Below are 19,323 nucleotides of genomic sequence, written 5' to 3' on the forward strand. Positions count from 1 at the left end.
TTTGCTAAATCCAAACAGATTTGCATGTGAGGATAATAGACTAAAGGAAGTAGAGGTAAGCTCTGGGGAAAAAAGATCTAACATGGAAAGAAATAGAAAATGCACTGAACAATATGAAAGGAGTAAAGGCACTAGGTATGGACAAAGTAAGTGTCAAATTGATGAGGGCAACAAGGGAGATTGGGAAATAGTGGCTGTATCATGTGATGAGTGTGGTGTCGAACAAGAAGAAGATTCCAGGAGATTGGAAGAGGGCACTAATTATCCTTATATTCAAGAAAGGGAGTAGAAAGGATTGTAGAAACTACAGGCGATTCACAGTGATACCACACAGTGCAAATGTATATGAAAAGATCCTGCGTCAAGAACAAATTCAGAGAGGAACAGTGTGGCTTCAGACCTGGAAGGTCAACTGTTGACCTCACATCTGCAGTGAGGCAGCTCCAGGAGCACCACTTTCAATATGGGGAAGACCTTGTGATGGTCTTTCTCAATACAGAAAAGGTATCTGATAGAATCTGCAGAAGAAAGGTCTGGGAAGCACTAGAAAAAAGAAGGGAGTGGAAAAAAGAGACATCAAACAGAGTGGAGGAGATGTACTGTGGAAGTCTGAGTTGTGTGAAAGTGGGGAATGACAGCATAGACTGATTCAGCAAACAATTGATGTGAAACAAGACAGTGCATTGTCACCTCTCCTTTTTGTTGCGGTCATGGATGAGATAATGTCTAAAGTGGGAGAAAAAACTGGAGAAGACAAGATGAAAACAATGGCGTTAGTAAATGACTTTATGAACTGAGGAAACAGGGAGGACAAGATCCAGGAACAGCTAGACACTAGGGAAACAACTGTGAGACAGTACTGAGCAAATGTGAGATCCTGGTTACTACTAGAAAGAAAAACCAAACAGTGGAATAAGGATTACAGGTGAACTACTTAAGAAGGTGGAAAGTGTTGAGTACTTGGGAAGTATGACAGAGGAAAATGGAAGAAATGAGAAAACAATCAGTGAACATGGCAGAAAAGCAGAAGCATTCATGTGAATTGTTAGGAGCTTAGTTTGGAGTAAAGATGTCCCACAAAAAGCAAAGAAGTAATACGCAGAAGTTGCTACATCCCTATGCATCTGAAACATGGATAATGAAGTGAAGAGATGTAAGCAGATCGCAGGCATGGGTGATGAAGTTCCTCAGAAGAAGGATAGGTGTATCAAGGAGATATAGGATGAGAAATGAAAGAGTAAGGAAAATAGTAAAAGTTAGCAGAGCAGGATAGAAACATCAATGTTAAGATGGTGAGGGCACTTAAAGAGAATGGAAAAGTAGAGAACTCTCAAGAATATACATGAAATGGAAATGCAAAGGAAATGATGAAGAGGAAGATCAAGGGCTAGATGGCTGAAAGGTGTGGAGGTGACTGTTGGAGAAAGAGGTGAAACAGGACCAAAGTGAACACAGATAGACGGTGGGAAAACAGGACTAGACAGTGGGGCTCATGTTCCAAACAGACCCAGCATGGGGATGGAAACTGTTCAAGATGATGATGATGATGATATTGCTGAAAACTTGAAATAAACATAGTACTGAGCTGCTAAAACAGCATAGTTCAGCAGCTTTTGCTGTTGGTATAGTTTTGGCAACAAATTCACCAAAATTCAGTGTGTGTATTACCTTTTAGTAATATCTTACAGCACAAATTTCCTGGAGTAATTCATCAACATTTAGTCATATTCTGCATATTACCCTTTAGTAATATCTCACAGCACAAATTTCCTGGAGTAATTTGTCACTTATAATGAAATTATTCATTTCACAGAAGCAAGAAGTGAGAATAATATGTAGTGCTCAGTTGCAAACATCTTTTCAAGGAATTGGGCATTTTAAGCAGTCCTTCACAATATGTATGTTTACTAATAAAATTTGAACAATGTAGGAAAAGACAGATGGATACTTACCATAAAGAAGTTGTAGACAGGCACAATTAAAAGACACTCGCATAAAGCAAGCACACCTCATGCACACACGACCAAAACTCCAGCATCTTGGGCTGTAAGGCAACACCATGTGTGATGCAAGCAGAAATCTGGAGGGGGTGGGGAGGGGAAGGGGAAGGGATAGTAGTGTACAAATGGGGAGAGAGACAAATGCTATCTGGTGGAGTATCCAGGGAATAGACTGCCAACAAGTGCAGCATCAAGAGGTTGTGGGACAGGGCTGTAGGAAAAAAAGAGCAAAAAAAGGACAGGAGCGGGCAAAGACTGGCACATGGATTGGTAGAGAGCTGCAAACATACAGGGTGGGAGACGAGAATGGGGAAGAGATGATAGGACAGAGGGGGTGGAAACTGTTGGGTGGAGGGTATAGGGACAGTATGTTGCTGTAGATTGAAGCTGGGATAATTACGGGAATGTGTTATTTGCATAGTTCAGAAAAGGTGGTGGTGGAGGAGGAAAGATCCAGATCACTCAGACAGTGGAGAAGCATTTGAATTCAAGTGTGTTATGTTCAGCTGCATGCTGTGCCACAGGGTGGTCTACTTTGCTCTTGGCCACAGTTTGGCAGTGTTCGTCCTGGTGGACAGATAGTTGGTAGTCATACCAATGTAAAAGCTGTGCAATGATTGCAGCAGAGCTGGTAAAGGATATGGTTGCTTTCACAGGTGGCCTGGCCACTGATGGGGTAGGGTAAGCCTGTGACAGGACTGGAATAGGAAGTACTGGGTGGGGATGAATTCGGAAAGTTTTGCACTTGTGTCTTCCACAGGGGTATTATCCTTGTGGCAATGGGATGGGAGAGGCATAGGGATGGACTAGGATGTTGTGGAGGTTGGGTATGATAGAACACCACTTTAGGAGGGGTGGGAAGTATCTCAGGCAGTGTTCCGGCATTACCACAAGCACCGGCATGAAGATGAGGAATGCAAGATCAAAGAAGGTTGTGAGACGATGTCAGTCAACAGCCTGCTGACAAGGATCACGGTACGACAGGAGGGGCCTCTATGAGAAGAGAATATACACACTGCTCCTGCCAGCCTCAGCACACAGTACTAGATAGACAGTAAACGCAAAGTACTAGACCGGGCCTAGCACAGAGCACTACCATAACCATTATTAGTGATCATATGAGCGACTGTGAATACTTACATGGACATAGTATATAGTGAAAGACGTTGACTGTTTGTATGTCGCTCATCACTTGCGACACCATTGTAAATCAAAGTTAAGTATTGCCAGACTTCTTTATTGTAATAAAAATTATTAATGTGATTTGCTTGAATTGTTGTATAGCTATCCAATAACACAGCATCCTTTAGGAACCCTATTACAGATGAGTGGGTGGGAACCCACAGGTAGGATGTTCCTCATTTCAGGGCACTATGATAGGTAATCAAATCTTTGATTATCTATCATTGTAGGATGGGGCTAGGATGTCCCTCATTTCAGGGGATCTACATCTACATCCATACTCCGCAAGCCACCTGACGGTGTGTGGCGGAGGGTACCCTGAGTACCTCTATCAGTTCTCCCTTCTATTCCAGTCTCGTATTGTTCGTGGAAAGAAGGATTGTCGGTATGCTTCTGTGTGAGCTCTAATCTCTCTAATTTTACCCTCATGGTCTCTTCGCGGGATATACGTAGGAGGGAGCAATATACTGCTTGACTCTTCGGTGAAGGTATGTTCTCGAAACTTTAACAAAAGCCCGTACCGAGCTACTGAGCGTCTCTCCTGCAGAGTCTTCCACTGGAGTTTATCTATCATCTCCGTAATGCTTTCGCGATTACTAAATGATCCTGTAATGAAGCGCGCTGCTCTCTGTTGGATCTTCTCTATCTCTTCTATCAACCCTATCTGGTACGGATCCCACACTGTTGAGCAGTATTCAAGCAGTTGGTGAACAAGCGTACTGTAACCTACTTCCTCTGTTTTCGGATTGCATTTCCTTACGATTGTTCCAATGAATCACAGTCTGGCATCTGCTTTACCGATGATCAACTTTATATGATCATTCCATTTTAAATCAGTCCTTATGCGTAATCCCAGATAATTTATGGAATTAACTGCTTGCAGTTGCTGACCTGCTATTTTGTAGCTAAATGATAAGGGATCTATCTTTCTATGTATTCGCAGCACATTACACTTGTCTACATTGAGATTCAATTGCCATTCCCTGCACCGTGCGTCAATTCGCTGCAGATCCTCCTGCATTTCAGTACAATTTTCCATTGTTGCAACCTCTCGATACACCACAGCATCATCTGCAAAAAGCCTCAGTGAACTTCCGATGTCATCCACCAGGTCATTTACGTATATTGTGAATAGCAACGGTCCCATGACACTCCCCTGCGGCACACCTGAAATCACTCTTACTTCGGAAGACTTCTCTCCATTGAGAATGACATGCTGCGTTCTGTTATCTAGGAACTCCTCAATCCAATCACACAATTGGTCTGATAGTCCGTATGCTCTTACTTTGTTCATTAAATGACTATGGGGAACTGTGTCAAATGCCTTGTGGAAGTCAAGAAACACAGCATCTATCTGTGAACCCGTGTCTATAGCCCTCTGAGTCTCGTGGACGAATAGCGCGAGCTGGGTTTCACACAACCGTCTTTTTCGAAACCCATGCTGATTCCTACAATTCCTACAGAGTAGATTTCTAGTCTCCAGAAAAGTCATTATACTCTAACATAATAAGTGTTCCAAAATTCTACAACTGATCGACATTAGAGATATAGGTCTATAGATAGATGATGATAGGTAATCAAAGCTATGATTTCAATGGCTGTTTCACTACCTGAGCCATCTGGATCCTTCCTCCTCCACTACCACCTTTTCTGAAATGCACAGGTGGGAGCTATCCTTATAACACATTCTCATTCCTGTAATTATTCTGGCCTCAACCTATCATAACATACTGTCCCCACACCATCCACCCAACAGTTTCCACCCCCTCTGTACTATCATCTCCTTCCCTTTCTCATCTCCCACCCTGTTTAATTGCAGCCCTTCACCAATGTATCTGCCAGTCTGTTCCAGCTCCTCTCCTTTTTCATGCTCCTTTTACCCTATGTTCCTGCCCTATTACCTCCTGATGCTGAGCCTATTGGCAGTCTAGTCCCTGCACTCTCCACCAGACAGCATTTGTTTCTCTCCCCACCCGTACACTACCATCCCTTCCCATTCCCCCTCCAATTTTCTGCTTGCAATCCACATGATGTTGCATCCTGGCCCGAGAAGCTGGAGTTGGTGGTCCTGTGTGTGTGAGGTGTGCTTGCTTTATTTGAGTGTCTTTTAATTGTGCCTGTTTTCTATATGGTAAGTGGAAATCTGTCTTTTCCAACATTGTTTGCTAATGAAATTTGTCAGAAATAATCCAACACAATTTGAGAAGAATAAAAATGTCTGCAGCTATAGAACTAAAATAAAATAATGTCCTATATTTCTCATTATTAAGTCTGTCAGTGCCTCAGAAAGACTTTAGTATGCAGCCAAAAATTTAATTTTTCATTATTTGCTCAAAACATAAATTGGTAGACAAGCACAAAATAAAATTTTAAATACACCTAAAATCATTTCTTCTGAACATCTCCTTCTGTTCCACTGAAGAATATTTATTAAAAACTAGTGGCATGTATAACAACAACTATGTTTAAGTGTATCGCCACCACATGAGTAGTGTTAGACTAATTTGTCCATTATTAGTAAATTTAAGAGAGTGTACTGTTTTTAACCTGTAAATGGCCACCATGTAGCCACACTCACAAAGATATTGTGTATATGTAGTCATTTAACTGACTTGTCCCACATCATACTGATAAATATTAGGCAACCAATTAACTAAATATAATTTACACAATTTTTTTACATCTGTCAGATGCACTGATTGCTCTGACAAGTTTAATAACTGGAAAAAAAACACCAAACCATCACCTAACCATTGTTCCTCCACTACAGATGACTTCTTACAGTGTGTACCTCAACTTTCTGCACATGTGATCACTACACCACTACCACTTATAAGCACAACAAAGCTTTTAAAAGTAATTTTTAAAACTTTTCTGTCCTATGTAATATTCCATTTGTACCCATATGTATCAGAGGATTACCACCTCAAAACCAATATCTTCTCTATGATATTTGTATGTGGGAGATCTAAAAAGTACTGTGAAAAATAGAATCTTCATAAAATGTGACTATGACATTTTAAAGTTAGAAGAGTGTTTTCACTCATCCTCACACCAGTTGGACACCTTTCATAATGGGGTCTGAGTGAGTTGCTCCTCTTCTACTTTTACATCTACACAATACATATTCTGCAAGTCATCATACAGTGCATGGGGGAGGGTACCTTGTACTGCTTTAAGCCATTACCTTTCCTATTCCACTCACAAATGGAGCAAAGGAAAAAAAAACTGTCTAGCCTCCATATGAGCTCTATTTCATTTATTTTGTCTTTGCATTTCTTATATGAGATGTGTTTTGGTGGCAGAAGAGTCCTTCTGCAGGAAGTCACAATTGCCAGTTCTCTAAACTTTCTCAATAGTGTTTCACAAAAAGAATGTCATTTTCCCTCCATATATTCCCTTTGAGCGCATGGAGAGTTTCTATAATACTCACATGTTAATTGAACAACCAGTTATAAGTCCAACAATAAACCTCTGAATTACTTCAATATCTGCCTTTATCTGATCTGGTGGGTAAACCAAACACTTGAGCAGTATTCAAGAATGGCTCAAATAAGTGTTCTGCTCACAGTCTCTTTTGTAAATGAGCTACACTTACCTACAGTTCTTCCAATAACCCAAATTCAACCATTCATTTTTCATACTACTGACCTTATGTGCCCATCCCACTTCATATCACTTTGCAGAGATATGATTAGATATTTAACTGACATCACTGTGTCATGTACCACATCATAAATACCCTATTTGAAAATTACAGGGTTGTTTTTCCAATGCAGCTGCACTAGCTTCCATTTTAGAGCAAGCTATCATTCATTACACCAAACAGAAACTCTGCCTGAGTCATCCAGTATCCTCCTAGAGTCACTGAGTGATGTCTCTTTCCCATACATAACAGCGTCATCAGCAAACAGCCACAGATTCGTCATCTTTGTTTCCCCTTTATCCAGAATCAGTCAAGGCTGGGACATTTATGGTACTTCTCTACTTTCACCCAGCTTCGCACCATTCTTCTTCTATAACTGATTTTCTTCCAGACCAGATTCCTTCTTCTTAAATAGGTCTTTATTGAATGAGTCCACCTTGATCTAGGTCTCAGTCCTGTAATCTCTTGCCATCAATCTTAACCTCCATAATTTGTTTTGGTATTCTTCCATCCTCCATTCTCTTTACATGTCAAAAATACACTGAAGAGCTAAAGAAACTGGTACACCTGCCTAATATCATGTAGGGCCCAATGAGTGCACAGAAGTGCCACAACATGATGTGGCATGGACTTGACTAATGTCTGGAGTAATGCTGGAGGGAATTGACACCATTAATCCTGCAGGGCTGTCCACAAATCCATAAGAGTACAAGAGGGTGGAGTTCTCTTCTGAACAGCACCTTGCAAGGTATGATATGCTCATATTTGGGGTGTTTGGTGGCCAGTGAAAGTGCTTAAACTCACAAAAGTGTTCCTGAAACCAATCTGTAGCAATTTTGGATATTTAGGGTGTCGCATTATATTGCTGAAATTGTCCAAGTCTGTTGGAATGCACAATGGACATGAATGCATGCAGGTTATCAGACAGGATGCTTACGTACATGCCACCTGTCAGAGTCATATCTAGATGTATCAAGAGTGCCATATCATTCCAACGGCACATGCCCCACACCATTATGGAGCCTCCACCAGCTTGAAAAGCACCTGCAGACATAGTGGTTTCCATGGAGTGATGAGGTTCTCTCCATAGCCGTACACATTCCCCAGCTTGATGCAATTTGAATCGAGACTTGTCTGACCAGGCAACAAGTTTTCAGTCATCGACAGCCAAATTTCAGAGTTAATGGGCCCAAGCAAGGCATAAAGCTTTGTGTCATGCAGCATCAAGGGTATATGAATGGGCCTTTGGCTCCAGAAGCTCATATCAATGATGTTTCATTGAATGGTTCACGTGCTGACACTTATTGATGGTCCAGCATCAAAATCTGCAGCAATTTGCAAAAGGGTTGCACTCCTATAATGTTGAAGGATTCTTTTCAGTCATCATTGGTCCCATTCTTGCAGGATCTCTTTTGGCAGCAGCAATGTCGGAGCTTTGACATTTTACCAGATTCCTGATATTCACAGAACACTCATGAAATGGCCATATGGGAAAATCCTCATTTCATCACTACCTTGGAGATGCTGTGTCCCATCGCTTGAGCACCAACTATAACACCACATTGCAATTCACTTAAATCTTGATAACCTGCCATTGTAGCAGCAGTAACTGATCTAACAACTTCGGCAGACACTTATTGTCTTATATAGGCATCGCTGACGGCAGCACCGTATTCTGCCTGTTTACATACACTATGTGATCAAAAGTATCTGGACACTCCCCAAAACATATGTTTTTCATATTAGGTGCATTGTGCTGCCACCTACTGCCAGGCACTCCGTATCAGCGACCTCAGTAGTCATTAGACACAGTAAGAGAGGAGAATGGCGCACTCCACGGAACTCACATACTTCAAATGTGGTCAGGTGATTGGATGTCACTTGCATTATACGTCTGTATGTGATATTTCCACACTCCTAAACATCCTTAGGACCACTGTGTCCAATGCGATAGTGAAGTGGAAACGTGAAGGGACACGTAGTGTATGAAAGTGTACAGGCTGACTTCATCTATTGACTGACAGAGACCGCTGGCAGTTGAAGAGGGTTGTAGTGTGTAATAGGCAGACATCTATCCAGACCATCACACAGGAATTCCAAACTGCATCAGAATCCACTGCAAGTACTATGACAGTTAGGCGTGAGTTGAGAAAACGGATTTCATGGTCCAGTGACTGCTCATAAGCCACGTATCATGCTGGTAAATGCCAAACAATGCCTCACTTGGTGTAAGGAGCATAAACATTGTAACAATTGAACAGTGGAAAAATGTAGTTTGTAGTGACAGATCATGGTACACAATGCTGCGATCTGATGGCAGCGTGTGGGTATGGTGAATGCCTGGTGAACGTCATTTGCCAGCATGTGTAGCACCAACAGTAAAATTCAGAGGTGGTGGTGTTACGGTGTGGTCATGTTTTTCATGGAGGGGGCTTGCACCCCTCATTGTTTTGCATGGCACTATCACAACACAGGCCTACATTGATGTTTTCAGCACCTTCCTGCTTCCCACTGTTGAAGAGCAATTTGGGGATGGTGACTGCATCTTTCAACATAATCGAGCACCTGTGCATAATGCATGGCCTGTGGCAGAGTGATTACATAACAATAACATCCCTGTAATGAACTGGCCTGCACAGAGTCCTGATCTGAATCCTATAGAACATCTTTGGGATGTTTTGGAATGCCGACTTTGTACCAGGACTCACCAAAACCATCGATACCTCACCTCAGTGCAGCACTCCGTGAAGAAAGGTGTGCCATTCCCCAAGAAACCTGATTGAACATATGCCTATGAGAGTGGAACCTGTTCAGGAATAAGGGTGGACCAACACCATATTGAATTCCAGCATTACCAATGGAGGGCATCACGAACTTGTAAGTCATTTTCATCCAGGTGTCCAGATACTTTTGATCAAATAGTGTATCTTTGTATTTGAATGTGTGTGCCTGTACCAGTGTCTTTGGTGCTTCGGTGTATTTTAAACTGTTCTTCTCAGTTCTCTCAGTCAGCTTTCTACCCCTTTTAATTCCTAACATCTTCGTTTCTTGCTCTGTCTGTCCTCATTTTCCCTAGAATGTTTCTTAGGAATTTGATTTCATTGTCTTGGATTCTACTCTCTAACAGCAAACGGTTACTGTTCACTTTATCTCGTATTATTTTGTGTGCAAAGAAACAAGAGGAGTCCCATTACACTTTCCTGGGGCACTCCTGACAAAACCTTTGTCTCTAATGAACACTCACCATACAGAACAATGCACCAGGATCTAACACTTAAGAGACACTGTCATATCTGAGAATCTGTTCTGTATGCAGTGGGGCACTGTGTCAGACCTTTTCTGGAAGTCTAGGAATATGGAATCTGTCTGTTGCCCTACATCCACTGTTCACAGTATATCGTTCAAGGTATCGACAAGCTGAGTTTTTCATCAGTGATGCTTTCTAAATATGTGCTGATTTGTCTCTCAACAAAATTATTAATATTCAGTCTTAAAATACACTGATGGAAAAAAATTACAGCACCAAGAAGGAGCTGTGCAACATGGACAACAGTTGGTAGGTGTGTTTCTATATCTAAAAGATTATGCCTATTAGAATTTTATGCCAGATGCATAAGAGTGATGCTAGTAGCATCACTATGAGGATGCATATCATGCCTGTGTTAAATACATGCTGTAACTATCATGAGTGTTAGGTACCTTTGAAAATGGATGTGGTGAGTTGGTGTTAGTCAAGAAAGCCTTTAAAGGTGACAAAACACCATTACCGACATCTCACTGAGTTTGGACAGGGTTGTGTAATAGGATTATCAGAAGCTGGATGTTCCTTCTGCAATACTGCAGAAAGACTTTACAGAAATGAAGCCACTGTACATGATTGCTGGCAGTGTGGCAGTGGTGGTTAGGAGAATGTATGGTCCCAAGGAGACCCGGCTCAAGACGACCACGTAGCGCTACCAGGATGGAAGACCATTGTGTTCAGTATATGGCTCAGTCGCATCATGCTGCATTTGCAGCAGCATTTTGAGCAGCAGTTGGCACCACAATGACACAATAAACTGTTACAAATTAGGTACTTCAAGGACAGCTCTGAAGCAGACTTCCTGTGACGTGCATTCCACTGACCCCAAACTGCCACCATTTGCGACTTCAGTGGTGTCAAACCAGAGTTCACTGGAGGAAAGCTGGTTCTGCTTCAGTGCCCGTGATGGTCATTTGTTGGTGAGAAGGATCCAGTTGAGGGGCTGCGGCAACCTGTATGGTGCTACACACACTGGACCTACAGCTGGAGTTATGGTCCGCAGCGCAATTTTGGGCAATAGCAAGAGCACTCTCTTGATTATCCCACATACATTGACAGTAAGTTTGTATGTCAGTCTAGTGATTTGACCTGTTGTGTTGCCATTCATGAAAAATATTCAACAGAGCAGTTTCCAAAAGGTAACACTCGCCCATATACCGCTATTGTTACCCAACATGCTCTGCAGAGTATCAACATGTTGCCTTGGCATGCTCAATAACCAGATGGGACATCATCAGATTATAACTCCAGAATCATCCACAAACAGCACTAAGCATCCCTGTATTCACTGACCAAGGGCAACAGGCATGCAACTGCAGCCCAGAAACTGACATGTGCACTATACAACACAAAGCATACGCATTTGCATTCAACATTCTGCCAGTTACATCAGTTATTAACATACCAGAATTTCACATCTACAATGGCCTACTTCATGCTTCCATTAAAATGTGATCTCACAGTGTTGATCATTTAAATACATTACCTAGAGAAATGTTTTCCCAAAATTTCATTAATTATTTTTTGGAGTTGCAATTTTTTTTCCATCAGTGTATGTTCAAGTATTCTGCAGCAAACATGTTAAGAATATTGGTGTGTAATTTCATGGGTTTCTTCCTTTACCTTTCTTATAATTATGACTTTGGCACAGAAGGGAGTAAATTATGCTGCCACAAAAGTCTTTGGTCACCTACCAAACAGCACCAAAAGCCTGACAGATAGTCAACCAACATTTAAAAATAAATTAAAAGAATTTCTAGATGACAACTCCTTCTACTCATTGGCTGAATTTTTAGATATAAATTAAGGGAGGGAAAAAAAACTAACTTAAGCATTAGTGTCATGCAATATTTTGTGTAATGTAATATCTTGTACAGACATCTTTCTTTAACCTGACACGTTCCACATCACTATGAAGTGTCGTATTCATGATCTATGGAACAAGTATTAATCTAATCTAATCACCAGGGCTTTCTTCCAAACACTTTGGCCTTTGCACTGAGCAAGAGATTCACTATAAATGCAAGCTAAGTAAGGCACCAACACCAAAGAATAATCTCGGTAAAAGCAAATTGGAATTCCATCTGGATCTGGTGACTTATTTACTTTCAACTCTTTCAGTTGTTTATCAATGCTATGTATTCCTGTTTCTGTGTCCTATACACAGGAATCTTTGTAACAGTCAAATGATGCAATGTCTGTATGACCCTCCTGAGTGAATGATTTTTAAACACATAATTTGAAACTTCAGCTTTCCTTTGGCTACCTCCTATTGACACACAAGACTAGTCAATGAGTGACTGAATAGAAGAAGCCTTTGACCTGCTTAGAGATTTTACATAGGACCGGAATTTCCTCAGGTTCTCAGCAGATTCTTTTGCTAAATGTATGAAGATGGAGGTAGTTGTAGGCTTTGTGCATTGACCTTTTTATAAATGCATAAATTTTTACTAACTTTTGTCTGTTGAATTTCTGTGTTCTTTTTTTAAAAAAAGCCTGCTACAGTCTCAGTTTCCTTAGCATTTTCCAAGTTTTATTATGAAACAATGGTGGGTCTTTCCAGTCCTTAATTTACTTATTTGGCACACATTTCTCCAGAGAATAATTATAAATCAGTTTAAAGTCTGCCCATAATTTGTGTACATCAATTATACTGTAACTAAATTATGTCAATTCATTGTCTAAGTAAACAGCTGCTTATCTGCTCTTTGGAGCACAAAAACTCACGTAGTCTTCTTGATGAATTTATTAACTTTAGCAATCAAAGCAACCAACCTTCCAAAACCTGTCTCTCTCTCTTTCCTCTGTGATTAACGATTCTGAAAGATAGGAAGCATTTTTTTTTCTCCTCTTACTGTGTCTACCAAAGTACTGAAATTTTATCTTCTGGTTTAAGTAGTAGCCAGTCACACTGACTGTCTATAATTTTATGCTTCTCTTAACTGAACTCACCTTTAAACATGTCTTGGGTTTATTCTCAATTTTTTCATGCTTATTGTCTTGTCTGTCCATGCTGCTGCTGTAAGCTTTCTGATATTGTCTACTCGCTTTCAGTTATGTTGGTCCCCAAAAGGTTTACCCTAGATTACAAAAAGTGCTCTTTACCATTTCCACTCTTCTTTTTATTTTACTTTATTTTATTTTCCATCATTCCAGTCATTGTCTTCAAGTCCCTGAAATACAAAACTTCATCAACTGATTTTATGAATTCAGTGTCATTTATACAATTTTCTGATATTTTATTTGTATATTATTTTAGTCTTAGTGCAATTTATTTTATGTCTGCTTTCAAATTTGCTGTATTAATTTCTTTAATTGATTATTAAAGTTTAACTGTACTAGAGATAAACAGTACAATACCCCCTAAATGAAGGGAATTCAGATAAGTTCCATTTACATGTAGATGATCTTCGTGTTCCCATTTTAAGAATCTGAATACCCTCTCTCTAACTAGTGTTGGTGAAACGGAATATCCTCTTTCAATTTCAAATTTCTGTCAATGCTAATGAAGTGTATTGGAAACTGTTGCATTTGCATATGTATTCTTCAGTATAAAGCTATATGACATCACAGATATACATAGGCTTATTTCAGACCTCTCTGCTCAAGTGTGTGTGTGTGTGTGTGTGTGTGTGTGTGTGTGTGTGTGTTTGAGTCTCCACAGGCGCACACATGTGACTGCAGTAACACTGACTGTTGAGCAGTTGACTGTGTACCCAGGCTGGTAAGTGCGTGCAGAGGGGAAAGATGGTGTGACAGCTGGTAGAGAGTAAGACATGTGGGACGAGGGGGGAGTAGATGTATGGTGGGAGAGTAAGAGAGAAGGACACAAGGTGCTGCTAGCAGCAGTAGCAAACTAAAGATTTACTAAGGTTCTTGCCCTGGCATACTACTGTTATTTATACTGCTGTGGGGCATTTTCTGCAGATCTTGGCTTATTGAAGATTGATGCAGCTTCTGATATTCTGTGTAATTCCAAGTAAAATGTGTAAGATTAGGCACTTTCTTTCATAACAGGAACGTTTATTTACACCAAAGGGGGTTGTACAGGAGAGAAGCAGTTGGGGGGGGGGGGGGGGGGGGAAGGGGGGGGGGCGGTAGGTATAACTTCAATGTGAACAACCCTGGTTGTGAACCTATTTGAACTCACCCACCATCTCCTTCTGCAGCTCAGATGCAGTCACAGCTGTCCGGCAATTACAGTGTTGTGTTCCATGTCCATGTTACAACTAACCAGTGAGCCATGTTGGCTCATATCAATTTCTTGTCCAGGCAACTTCCTCTGTTTGGTTTATCCTCTGGTCATCCAATGGCACTGACACTGTGCTGTGGCCAGTGCGCCGAATTTTTGCAGTGTGGGAGTCTCATCGGGACAGCACTGTGAGGAAGTTGGGGCTCTGAGCTGAAGCGGTTGGGATGGTGGTTGGCTAATTTTGTGGGCAGTGATCAAAGGCTCCATTCCACGAGAGGCTGATGGCTACTGGTCTTCCATCAAAAGTAGGTTGCCGCCAGCACCCATTTTGTTGCCGTGCATCAAAATCAATGTCTTGGTAAGTAGCCTGTCAGTTAGCAATTCACTTGCAACCTTTCCCTTGCCTGTGATTTCATTGGGAATGACCATTAGTTGGTCAGTCAGTCGTCTTAGCGGATGATGTATATTGGGACTTTTGGCTGCTTCTGGGTTCTGTATGTCCTGATTACTTGAAATTCATCCCTGTTGCTACACAATGACTAATTTTTGTATTGTTTGAGTTCCTTATGGTATGGCTTTTTGATGGATCTGTGAAAAACTGAAAAACATTTAAACAAGAAGGTAATATTTAAAGACAAGATTAATCAAAGGAAAATACAGCAAGTTGCCTCCACAAAACCAGTACCCAGACAGCGATAAGATTAGAAATTTCACTAGATACAAGTACTGTACTTTATCAGTATAGGTCAGTCATCAACAGTCTACGGTGTCCCCAACATGGCAGCCATCTTGATGTGTGGCTAGGGCTGTGGACACCTCACTGAATGACCAATGTAATTCTAGTAGTACACTCCTGGAAATGGAAAAAAGAACACATTGACACCGGTGTATCAGACCCACCATACTTGCTCCAGACACTGCGAGAGGGCTGTACAAGCAATGATCACACGCACGGCACAGCGGACACACCAGGAACCGCGGTGTTGGCCGTCGAATGGCGATAGCTGCACAGCATTTGTGCACCGCCGCCGTCAGTGTCAGCCAGTTTGCCGTGGCATACGGAGCTCCATCGCAGTCCGTATGTGCAGTTGACGGACTTTGAGCGAGGGCGTATAGTGGGCATGCGGGAGACCGGGTGGACGTACCGCCGAATTGCTCAACACATGGGGCGTGAGGTCTCCACAGTACATCAATGTTGTCGCCAGTGGTCAGCGGAAGGTGCACGTGCCCATCGACCTGGGACCGGACCGCAGCGACGCACGGATGCACGCCAAGACCGTAGGATCCTACGCAGTGCCGTAGGGGACCGCACCGCCACTTCCCAGCAAATTAGGGACACTGTTGCTCCTGGGGTATCGGCGAGGACCATTCGCAACCGTCTCCATGAAGCTGGGCTACGGTCCCGCACACCGTTAGGCCGTCTTCCACTCACGCCCCAACATCATGCAGCCCGCCTCCAGTGGTGTCTCAACAGGTGTGAATGGAGGGACAAATGGAGACATGTCGTCTTCAGCGATGAGAATCGCTTCTGCCTTGGTGCCAATGATGGTCGTATGCGTGTTTGGCGCCGTGCACGTCCGCATGTATCCCGTGCCACCCAACGTGCTCTAGAAGGTGTAAGTCAACTACCCTGGCCAGCAAGATCTCCGGATCTGTCCCCCATTGAGCATGTTTGGGACTGGATGAAGCGTCGTCTCACACGGTCTGCACGTCCAGCACGAACGCTGGTCCAACTGAGGCGCCAGGTGGAAATGGCATGGCAAGCCGTTCCACAGGACTACATCCATCATCTCTACGATCGTCTCCATGGGAGAATAGCAGCCTGCATTTCTGCGAAAGGTGGATATACACTGTACTAGTGCCGACATTGTGCATGCTCTGTTGCCTGTGTCTATGTGCCTGTGGTTCTGTCAGTGTGATCATGTGATGTATCTGACCCCAGGAATGTGTCAATATAAAGTTTCTCCTTCCTGGGACAATGAATTCACGGTGTTCTTATTTCAATTTCCAGGAGTGTAGTTTTATTCATCCATAGATAACTTTTACAAGGACACTGGGCATGTCATGGTGATATTACAACTTAGAAACAATAAAAATAACATGTTTCCTATTACAGGCATTTCATACTTAAAAGTCTAGTTTGACAAGAATGGGTCTGGTAACTGGCCACAGCCCTAAAGCAGGAACCATCCCAGAATTTCTCTGAAATAAATTATGGAAACAACAGTAAACCTAAATCAGGATTGTGGGATAAAGATTGGATCCTCCACCCTTCTCAATGCAACTCTGTCTTTTTAAAACAGTGCTGCCTCATTCAGTTCATTCCTACAGTAGAATACTGTTTTCAAAGAAGTTATTTAATAATGTAAAGGCTATTGCTATACTATACATTTATTTCTCACTTCAATTCACTGCACTCACTATACACACGTTATTTCATAATGTAACATTACACACACTATCAGCTGATGTCAGAACCACTGCTATGACATTTCGTTTGAATTTTGCATACCACAACTACCCACTTGCTAGCCTGAGAAACTAAACCAGTATCCCTTAGATTAGATTAGATTAGTTTTTCATTCCACAGATCTGCACTGAGGAGATCCTCGTGGATGTGGAACATGTCAATTTTTTTAAAAAAAAAATTTAAAGTTGAAATAACAATACTAATAGTATGAATATATACAATACATCATTTGTTTCTATTAAAAAATTCATCAATGGAGTAGAAGGAGTTGACCACTAGTAAATCTTTCAGGCTCCTTTTAAACTGATCTTTATTTGTAACTAAATTTGTTTATGTTTGCTGGTAAATTATTGTAGATCAGTGTTCCTTAGTAGTGCACCCCTTTTTGAACTAAAGCGTACAGATCATTTTTGTTCCTGGTATTGTTTGTATGAACTGAGCTGTTTGTTGGAAAAAGAGATGTATTATTTAGGACAATTAGATTAGATTAGATTAGATTAGTTTTTCATTCCACAGATCCGCACTGAGGAGATCCTCGTGGATGTGGAACATGTCAATTTTTTTAAAAAAAATTTTAAAGTTGAAATAACAATACTAATAGTATGAATATATACAATACATCATTTGTTTCTATTAAAAAATTCATCAATGGAGTAGAAGGAGTTGACCACTAGTAAATCTTTCAGGCTCCTTTTAAACTGATCTTTATTTGTAACTAAATTTGTTTATGTTTGCTGGTAAATTATTGTAGATGAGTGTTCCTTAGTAGTGGACCCCTTTTTGAACTAAAGCGTACTGATCATTTTTGTTCCTGGTATTGTTTGTATGATCTGAGCTGTTTGTTGGAAAAAGAGATGTATTATTTAGGACAAATTTCATTAAGGAGTAAATATACTGAGAGGCAGTAGTTAACATACCCAGTTCTTTGAAGAGGATTCTACAGAACGTCTGTGAATTTACTCCACAAATAATTTGTATTACACGCTTTTGGACTCTGAAAACATTTGTTTAACTTGAAGAGTTACCCCAAAATAATATGACATTACAGAATGAAAGTAGGCAAAGTATGCAAGCTTTTTCATTTTTATGTCGCCTATGTCAGCTAACACTCGAATTGCAAATACAGATTTGTTAAGGCGTTTTTGCAGTTCTGAATTTATTATCAAGTTGTAATCCCAGGAATTTAAGACTTCCAACCTCTTCTATCTGCTCTTCTTCATACTTTATGCATATGCTGGGTGGAAACCTCTTACAGGTTCTGAATGGCATATAGTGAGTTTTTTCAAAGTTTAATGTCAGTGAGTTGGCTTTAAACCATTTATTAATATCCATGAAAATATCATTAGCAGATCTTTCTAGAACTACAGTTGACATACTATTTATTGCAATACTTGAGTCATCTGCAAACAAAAAGAATTCTTCTTCTGGCAGTGTAACTGTAACTCTACAGTGAGTGAGACATTGAGCTCAGGAAGGGCAAGGGGTGATTTTTATTATTATTATTTATTTGTGTTAACTTTTTTCCCAAACCCCTACACTGGATTATCTGAGAAATCCTTCACTGCGAGAATGTATGGCTTCACAGGTGCTTTTTAATAGCCATTTTATATAAGTTTTTTTTAATGTCTGTAATGATCTTGGGCAGTTTATTTTACAGTTTATTGCTGTTTTAAGTTTTATGTTTATTCTTTGTTTGTAAATACAAGTTGTTAGATCTTGTTCCATGGTAATGGACAGAGTTGTCTGTGTGACAATTATCGGTGTTATTTTTAAATAGCACAACTGACCAGATCTTTGCAGTGAACTTGACTACTTTTTTTGGTCATTATTTCTGAACTATGCAGATGGAAACTGTTCCAGTAGTGTATCCTCAATTATCCATTACTGCAGCCTCCCTGGGCTAAACTTTCACTAGTCCGCTTCCTTGGATGCCTTCCTCTATCCTTTTTTTGCTCCCATTCCTCTCTCATCGAGAACATGCTTGTGTATATATCTCTCTCATGCTTCGCCCCATCAGTTTTGTGATCCTTACTTCATTTAGTCTTTATTTTGTAAATTCCACTGAGAGCCACTCCTCCCTCTCATCACCTCCCTAAGCCCATCACACCCCTGCTGCACACCCCCAAAAATCTTACTCCTTCAGTAGAGCTACATTTCCTTATTCCATCACATCTACCTGCCTGACCAACTGTGTGTGTGTGTGTGTGTGTGTGTGTGTGTGTGTGTGTGTGTGTGTGTGTGTGTGTGTGTATGTGTGTGTGGGTGAGAGAGAGAGAGAGAGAGAGAGAGAGAGAGAGAGAGAGAGAGAGAGAGAGAGAGAGAGAGAGAGAGAGAGACTTTCTGTGATATTGTGTGTGTCTACATGTTATGCATGGTTCAATAAATCTCAGTTTAGTGGTTGCCTTTTCTCATTCTTATTAAAAGAAATTGCAGGTCAAGTAAAATTTCATAGAGGTGTTTTCAGTGTGTTATACGATCTTTATCTAGAAGTGAGAAGCATATGTTCAATCTTACTAAGTGACTCATAAAAAC

The 19,323-nt window shown here is 41.0% G+C and overlaps 1 protein-coding gene across 1 annotated transcript in view; it reads left to right on the forward strand.

Moving 5' to 3' along the window:
* LOC126334830 (stabilizer of axonemal microtubules 1) overlaps nucleotides 1-19,323 on the forward strand; it is a 180,725-nt gene that overhangs the window by 84,310 nt on the left and 77,092 nt on the right. The window lies entirely within an intron of this gene.

Source organism: Schistocerca gregaria, chromosome 2 (assembly GCF_023897955.1).
Source record: "Schistocerca gregaria isolate iqSchGreg1 chromosome 2, iqSchGreg1.2, whole genome shotgun sequence".
In the NCBI taxonomy this organism is placed as follows: Eukaryota; Metazoa; Arthropoda; class Insecta; order Orthoptera; family Acrididae; genus Schistocerca; species Schistocerca gregaria.